This window comes from Camelus ferus, chromosome 26, assembly GCF_009834535.1.
Source record: "Camelus ferus isolate YT-003-E chromosome 26, BCGSAC_Cfer_1.0, whole genome shotgun sequence".
Lineage (NCBI taxonomy): Eukaryota > Metazoa > Chordata > Mammalia > Artiodactyla > Camelidae > Camelus > Camelus ferus.
The window spans coordinates 697,703-706,750 of NC_045721.1; the positions used below are offsets into that span (position 1 = coordinate 697,703).

The 9,048-nt window shown below is 35.9% G+C and overlaps 1 non-coding gene across 1 annotated transcript; it reads left to right on the top strand.

Moving 5' to 3' along the window:
• Positions 1 to 2,895: 2,895 nt before the first annotated feature.
• Positions 2,896 to 2,967, top strand: TRNAT-GGU. The gene has a single exon. It is a non-coding gene; the product is annotated as a tRNA-Thr (tRNA).
• Positions 2,968 to 9,048: the final 6,081 nt, after the last annotated feature.

The window sequence follows — 9,048 nt, forward strand, 5'->3', positions numbered from 1 at the left end:
ACAATTAATCTTGTGCAAATAATCCATAATCATTATAGAAAATTAGGAAGTGCAGAAAAGTACACGGAAGAAAAATATAAATCACTCGGAAATTACTGTTACTACCACGATCTGTTATTAAAATTTTCCCCACTCATATTCTATTATTTTAAAGAAAAAGTGAATAATCCAATAGAAAAAAGGTGGGCAAGAGGTTAGAAGAGGCTCTTCATAAAAGACTGTGTCCAAGAGGCCAAGAAATCAATTAGAAATAAGGATAATGCAAATTAAAATCATAAGATACTGCTCTATCGTCATACCACTACTGAGATCAAGAAAGATGGACACTGACCAGGGTTATAAAGGATGGGGAACAGTAGAAGCTCTCACCCACGCTGCTGATGAGAGAGTCAATTGGTTGCAGGCAATTAGGAAAACTGACGTCGTCTAGTATCGTTGCCTTAGCAATCCCAGCCCTAAATATTTTCTCAACTGAGTGTGTGTTCCTATGCAGTAAAAGGTATATAGAAACGTGTTTGTAGGAGCATTATCCATAATAGCCCAAAATGTCCTGTAAGAGCAGAATGAATAAATAAATTGTGGTCTCTTCATGCAAGTACTTGGGCTATCCGCATCCTGATACACAGCACTGAAAAACGGCCACTCTCTCCAGCCTCAGGGAGTGGAAGAGGCCAGACACGAAGTGCCCACACCATGAAATCCCTCTCACAAGAAGTTTGACAACAGACGAAACTAAACCAAAGCATTCACTGATAATGCGCACAAGTGGTCAAACTATAAAGAAAAGTAAGGGCATGATTACACTCATATCCAGGCTGTGGTTCATTTCAGGAGGAGGGAGGGGTGGAGACTGGGAGGTGGCAGAGGACACTATGGGATGCTCGAATAGTTCTATTTCTGGACCACGTGGTGATTACAAGGTATGCACTTTGGGATAAATCATCTCTACCTATTTCTTTCGTATACGGTTCTTGTGCATGTAATATCGAACAATAAAAATATTTAAAAGGAAACAAAAGTATGGCACTAGACGCTGCTGTGAAATTTGCTTTTTACAAAACAGCATCTTATTAACATTTTCAACACCATTAAGTCTTCTACTTTTTATGGCTACTTAGTATTCCTTGAATTAGTTAATAAGTTCATTATTATTGGACGTGTAATTGTTTCTAGTTTTTTAAAATATAAATAATGGTTTGCTAAATATCTTTGTAAATATCCCTTTTCAGATGTTCTTTTAGATACATTCTTAAATGTATGCTTTCATTCTTAAATGTTGCCGAATTACTCTAACTCCTCTCTTTCTTCTTTAGGAAGGGAGGCCAATGAGAATAATTTGTAATAAGAAAGATAATTAGAAACTTTGTTTTTTAAAATTAATCTATTTTCTTTATTGAAGTGTAATTGATGTACACCACCATGTTGGTTTCAGGAGTACAAGGTAATGATTTGATATCTGTATGTATTGCAAAATGATCACCACAATAAGTCTAGTTAATATCTTTTGGGAAACTTTATTTTTAAATGATGTTTTTAAGCCTATAATTAAACTCAAAGTTTTTTCTTCCTAGGTAAGAGGGTAACTCAAAAAAGGTGGTTCTTAGGATGGCCTGAGGGTTTTTTTTTTTTAACTTGATTATTTTGAAGCTAGCCTACCCAGATAATAGTGTTGCTTCTTTTATCTATTTGCTTGAGTCTGAGGCTCTCTCTCTCTTTCAGTTGCTGAGATTGCTGACATTTCCCCAGCTGGTTTATTGATTCACTAAAAGAGGACTCATCCATCTGTGCTGGGTAATTGTGGAGAGTAAAAAAAAAAAAAAAAAAAAAGGTAGAAAACAAGATCCCTGCTATTTTGTACACTCCCAAGTCTAGTAAAAATAAAAAAAGTTGTTAACATTTCCAATTGCAGCCAGTCCAGCTGACTTGGAAGAAGCCAAAAATCAAACCCAACTGAGAGCATTCTCTCTCTGCTTTAATTTCCGCTTCACAGACATTAGTGGAGTCTGCGTGGTTGGTTGTAACTGATCTATTGTAGAAGCTAAACACAGGTACATGCCTTCCTGTGTGTTGTGTCAGTTGCATACAGTTGTCCAGAGGTTTGTTTTCTTTCCTTTTTTTAAAATATATCTTTATTGAAGCACAGTCAGCAAAGGTTTGTTTTCTTAATAGAGTTACTTCTGGTTAAACTGACTTTTCATTTTGCACGTGGCTGTTGAACTCAGACTCCAGTTAGAAGGATTTAGCCCATGAAGTCATCCACCTTCCTCTTTGCAGCTCTTGCCAGTGGGAGTTTTATTCCTTCGTATGAGTGATTTTGGCCCCAGGAAGCTTTTTCCCACTCCGATCGATTTCTGAGCAAGCTTGCTTGGGCCCCCTCAGGTTCCAGCTGTTGGAGATTTTTGGCCTGTTGCAATATCTTTCATATTACTCAATAAAGGGAACCAAATGTGTAAGACTCGCTAGCTTTCAGCTTGGATTTTTTTCTAGTTCTTTTGTTTGGATTCATTTTTATTGTCCACTGACGTTATTTTAATGGGCCATTTTCGGGGAGATTAATTATACCCCCGACACATCTGTTTTCCCATTTGAAAATATTCTTTCTGGGACAGGAGTGGAAAATAATAGAAAACAGCTCACACAGCTGTCTTAGTTACCAAGACAACAAACTGAAGAAATAACTGGGTTTTCTCTTTCTCTGAACTACCTTCCAAATACAGTAATTTCCATCCTAAAGGCTATGAATCTGTTTGAGGTTACTAGTTGAGCAGTTACTGAATTAACTTTTTAGCCTGAGTTTTGTGTGCCCTAATGATGGTCTGAGAACAAAGCAGTTTTTGTATTTTCTTCAAGTTTACTTTTAAATTATTTTAAAAAATTACACAGGTAATGAGAGTGGGAGGTATAGCTCAGGGGTAGAGCACATGCTTGGTGTGCATGAGGTCCTGGGTTCAATCTCCAGTGCCTCTGTTAAGGGGAAAAAAAATTTTTTAAGTGGAAAAAGTTTTTAAAAATACACAGGTAATACACTTACGCATGTTTAGTTTAAGGATGTAAAACTTGGCTGAAGTCATAGTGTAAAAAGTGTAGATCTCAATTTCCAGGACACTTAGCTTGACTACTATCAACATATCAAAGTGAATAAGATTCAGTAAATTGTCTCAGAGTGAATTTTACAACAGTACTATATTCAGATTGGTAAAAATCCTGTTAAAGATGTGTTAAATAGTTTTTAAAAACTTAAAAAGCCTTTAAAATTTATATAAGTAACATGTGCTTCTTTGAAATTCAAGCAAACAGACCAGCAAAAAATAATATATAAGAATCTAAGAATAACAATATGTGAATTACCCACAATTCCACTGCCCAGGAGTCACCATCACAATGTACCAGCCCGTGGGAAGAACTGACATGCATGAAACGCAACCATGTTTTGAGTAACATTTGGAATGTTAATTTCCGATCCCTTCTTTCCTTCCACATATAGACATTTTAAAACGTATGTATTTACAACTGTAGTGTCTGAACAGTTTTGAATTTCATAAATTTTCATAAATTTTTTCTTGATACTCTAGGTTCTCTGATGTCGCTTTTATTGTATGATATCAGATCATCTTTTTACTGGTTGTCTAAGATTTCTTTGAATGCATATAACATAAAACTCATAAAATATTTGCCCCTTGGTGTCTGACTTATTTCACTTAGCATAATGTTTTTGAGGTTCATCCATGCAGTAACGGCACAATTGCATGCTTTTTATGGTTGAATAATAAATCAATGTACGTATAGACCACAATTTTGTTTATCTGCTCATCTGCTGGTGGACACAAAAGATGGTTTTACCTTTGGTATAGTGAATAGTGCTGCTATGAACATGGGTGTACAGGTATCTGTATCTGTGTTAGTCTCTGCTTTCAATTCTCTTAGGTATATACCTGGGAGTGGATTTGCTAGATCATATGATAATTCTATGTTTAACTTTTTGAGAAACTCCTAAAATGCTTTCCGCAGCATCTTCATTTTAAATTCCCACCACAATGCACAAGCGTTCCAATTTTTCCATTTCCTGGCCAATCTTGCTATTTTCCTTTTTTGTTTTTGAATAACAGTCATCCTATTGTGATAGTCACAATCACTCATTGTGATTTGGGTTTGCATTTTCCAAATGACAGTGATGTTGCGCATCTTTTCGTGCATTTATTGGCCATCACATACCTTCCTTGAAGAAATGTCTATCCAAGTCCTTTACCCATTTGTGAACTCAGCTGTTTGTTTGTTTTTTTGTTGTTGTTGTTGTTGAGTTGTGGGAGCTCTTTATATATTCTGGATACTAATCTCTTATCAAATACAAGATTTGCAAATATTTTCTCCTGCTGTGTGGGTTGTCTTTTTACTTTCAATTGTGTCCTTGGCTGCACAAAAGTTTTAAATTTTGATGAAGTCCAGTTTATCTATTTTTTCTTCTGTTGCCAGTGCTTTTGTCGTCATATCCGAAAACTCCTCACCAGATTCAGTCAAGATTTTATCCTATGTTTTCTTTTAAAAATTTTATGGGTTTAGCTCTATGCTAATGAGGAAAACTCTAACGTTTTGTGGTAAGTTTTGAAATCAGGAAGTGTGGGAACTTCCACTTTTGTTCTTTTCTTTAAGATTGTTTTGGATGTTGGGGTCTGTTGAGATTCCATATAAATTTTAAGTTGGAGTTTTCTTTTTTTGCCAAAAACATTATTGGGAGTTTGGTAGGGATTACACTGAATCTGTAGATCACGTTGAATTGTATTGTCACCTTAAAAATATTAAAATTTTCATTCCAGGAACACAGGATGTCTTTCTATTTATTTATGTCTTTTTAAATTTCTTTCAGGCATGTTTTGTAGTTTCAGTATACAAATCTTTTGCGTCCTTAGTTTTTTTATTCCTAAGTGTTTATTGTTTTTGATGTTATTGTAAATTTCCCTTTTGGGTTATTCATTGTTGGTGTATAGAAATTGAACTGATTTTTGGTATGTTGATTTTGTATTCAAATTTGTTGAATTCACTTATTAGTTCTAACAGGTTTTTGTATGTGGAATCTTTAGAGTTTTCTATATATAAAAGATCTTGTCACCTGCCAACTGATAATTTTGCTTCTTCCTTTCAATTTAGATACCTTTTATTCCTTTTTTTGTGCCTAATCTCTCTGGTGATGACTTCCAGTTTTATGTTAAATAGAAGTGGCCAAAGCGGGCATGCGGCTCTTGTTCCTGGTGGGGGACAAACTTTCACTCTTCATCATTGTGTGTGGTAGTGTCTGTGGGTTTTTTTGTGTATTGCCTTTATCATGTTGAAGAAAGTTACTTCTAGAAATTGGTTTCTAGAATTAAGTTTCTAGAAATTGGAAACCATTCCAAAGAACTGAGAAAGCTGAAATCCTCAAGGAGGATGGAGAAAGTCCTACTGTTTTAATAGAGTTCTCTAGTCACTGGTATTATTTCAAACCAGAGGTGATGGTACAAATTGGTACAACCCTTTGGCAAGGTGATTTGGTAATGCATTCAAGAATTCTAAAACTGGGCTGGAGGAGGGTATAGCTCAGTGATAGTGTGCATGCTTAGCAAGCATGAGGTCTGAATTGAACCCAGGACCTCCATTAAATAAATACATAAATGCACCTAATTACCTACACCCCACCCCCAAAAACAAAGTCAAAAAAAAAAAAAAAAACCTCCAAAACTACTCATGACCTTGAGCCATAAATTTTATTTCTGAGAATGGATTTATTGATGCTTATAGAATTCAAAGAAATGGATTTCTCTTAAATAGATGAAGAGCTTTATATTAAAAAGTAGAAAGAAGAGTTTCTGCATAGTATTTTACAGTTCCGTGACATGATTGGGAAAGTTTAAGGAAGAGTAGGGTTTGTCCACGGCTGTAGAAGATTAGAGTTTAAGGTTTGTTCCCAGGACAACACGTTTAAATTCAGGTGCCTTCTCTTCACTCTGCAGCCACAGCTCTTTTGTGAAGTGGAACATTTTTCAAAAGTCAAATTCAGTTATCACTAGTGTCCGATGTGATACTGTGGTCGACACTGCTTTGGTGGCTAAGTAAGATCTTATATTAAGGAACAAAATGGATTTCTTTGGCAAGAGAGGACAGTGGAGTAAGATATGAAAAAGTTAACTCCAGTGTGGTGTATCTGTCATGTGCATCAGGAATGTTCTAGAACAGTGGTTCTGAGCCAGGGGCGATTTTGTCCCAAGGGACCTCTGGCAACATTTGCCGTCCGAACTGGGGGGGGGTGGGGGCTGGGGCGTGCTACTGACATCTAGTGGTGAAGGCCGGGCATGCCACTCAACACCCTGCACTTCCACCGGGCGGTTTCCTGCTGCAAAGAATTCTCTGGCCCAAACTGTCAGTAGCGCCGGGGCTGCCAAACCAGCTCAAAAGAAGGTAATCAGTATGATTATAATAGCACAATCATTAATGTACAAGGATAAGGAGCTTAAAAGAAATATGTGGATTCTGACTCTGCTATTGCTATGCATGGGATAAAATCACCAATGTATCATATCTGAACTGCAAAAGAAAGGGAGGGAGCCTGACACATGGCTAATGATGTACCAGAGACACATTCTGTTCTCTGCAAAGGCTTATTTCTATTCTACCCCAGCCACTAAATTATTCTAAGGCTATAACAAGAAATAAGCACAACCATGAAATAGTATCAATGAGCTAACATCCATTTTCAAATAGATCCACTTGAAAATATGTTATTGTAAGAGGTATTTTAAATACCTAATATTATTAGGTAATATTTGATACATGCAAAAGAATATGTATATGTAATTATATACATTTATGTATTATGTACAAATATTATATATATGGTGATGTAAGTAATGATGCATTAAATGAGCACCTGTAAGCCCACCACTCAACTTATAAATTAGAACATTATCATCATTGTGGACCCCTCCCAAGTTCCATCCCTTGCTTCTTCCTGAGAGGAATTCAAGAATCTGCCATCTTGAATATTATCTTTATCATTCCTTCGCCTTTTAAAAATAGTAATATCATGTGTAGGTGTTCCTAAATTACTTTAAAATTTTGCTTTCCTTTTCCTCTATAAAAATTATATCATAAGGAGATGGCCTTTTGCAACTTGCTTTTCCTAGTCAACTTCATCAATCTTTTCGTGTCATTGTAATTCACCCACATTTCTGCTGTATAATATTCCTTTGAGTAATGATTCCCAAATTAATCTATTCTCCTATTGATTTGGGTTTGTTAGGGGTTGAGTTGTGTTCCTCCAAACTTACATGTTGAAGGCCCAACCCCCAGGATTTCAGAGTATGACAGGATTTGGAGACGGGGAGTCTTTAGACTGGTGATTAACTTGTAACGTGGACCTTAGGATGGGTCCTAATCCAATCTGACTGGTATCCTTATAAATAGACTAAAGGGGGACACACAAAACAGACACTAGGGATATACATGGACCAAGGGAAGATCATGTTAAGGACACAGCAAGAAGACAGCCATCCACAAGCCAAGAAGAAAGAGGCTTCAGAAGAAACCAAACCCGATCTCTCAACTGCTAGCTTCCAAAACTGTAAGAAAATGAAGTTCTGTTGTGTGAGCCACCCAGTGGTATTTTGTTATGACAGACTTGGCCAACGAATATGAGGTTGTTTGTAATTTTTAATATTATGAGCAATGCTGCTAAAAACGTTCTTGTTTTTCTATATATGTGTGTGTGAATTTTTTTTGGCCAATTAAAAACATTTTTTTGTATTCTTTTTACTATGCATATTGAGTGGGACTGCTGGCTTGTAGAGGATACATATCTCACTTTACTAAGGTAAAATCAATGAGTTTCCGTGTAGAAAATTCTCATAACTCTACAGTCTTTCCAACACTTTGTCGTCACCCTGTGAATTCTTACTCTTCTTTTTTCTTTCTTCAATTTTTTTAGAATTGAATTTTCTTCTTATTCCATTTTACCTCTTCCACTGGCTTTATATATAAAGTTATATATTTTATTTCTTTTATTTTAGTTGTTATCCTTAGGATTTTACCACACCTCTTTAATCTAGCGTTAATTAGCATTTTTCTCTCCCACGCTCATAAAAGAGCTTTAGAACATTTGCTTGTCATCACTCTTTCCCAACTTATATGCTACTGTTGTCCAGCATTTCATCTTTTTTTTTAAACCTAATTAGACATTATTATTTTATACAGATAATATCTGCTTTGGGCACACAGACACACACACACTTACCAATTTCTTTTTTTTCACATTCATTCTTTCTTACATCTCAGCCTTTGCTCCGAAGCAAGTTTTGTTTTCTATTTTGTTTCTGTTTTTTAGTTTTTGTCCTCTGAAGTTCCTTTATAAGTTTTTCTTAGTACAGATGCACTGGAAACAGATTTTCAGTTTTTGTTTATCTGAAAGTGTCTTTATTTCAACTTTATTCTTGAAACATAGTCTTTCCGAGTTCATGATTCGAGGTCCATTGCAGTTTGCGCTCAGCATTTTCTAGGTGTTACTTGGCAGTCCTCTGACTTCCATTGCTCACAGTGAGAAGTCAGCTGTCAATCTAATTGTCATTCTGGGGAGGTGACCTTGTCTCACTGGTTGCTTTAACAGGATGACCTTGACTCTGGTTTGCCCAGGACATCCCTGTTTAAATCTGTTGCCTTAAGATAATGGTTAAGAATGCTGTGCTATACAGTAGAAACTGGTTGTTAATCCGGTTTTGCTGAGGATTTTCCTTGTATTTCTGATGTAAGAGCTATTCTGCCAAAATTCAGTAGGTATTCTAGGAGAACTGTTCCATATATAGATTCTGGATTTTTTTTTTTTTTTTTTTTTTTTTTTTACGTTCTAGACGTACTTTTTGATGTATTCGTGGGAGGGGGTGAGCTGTGCATCCTTCTCTGCCATCTTGGCAACCTCCCCTGTGTCTTTATGTTTAAAGTTGGTTTTTGTAGACAACCTATAATTGAGTCCTACTTTTTTATTTTTACTATTGTAATCTAACAACCTGCATTTTATTGATGCTTATAGAA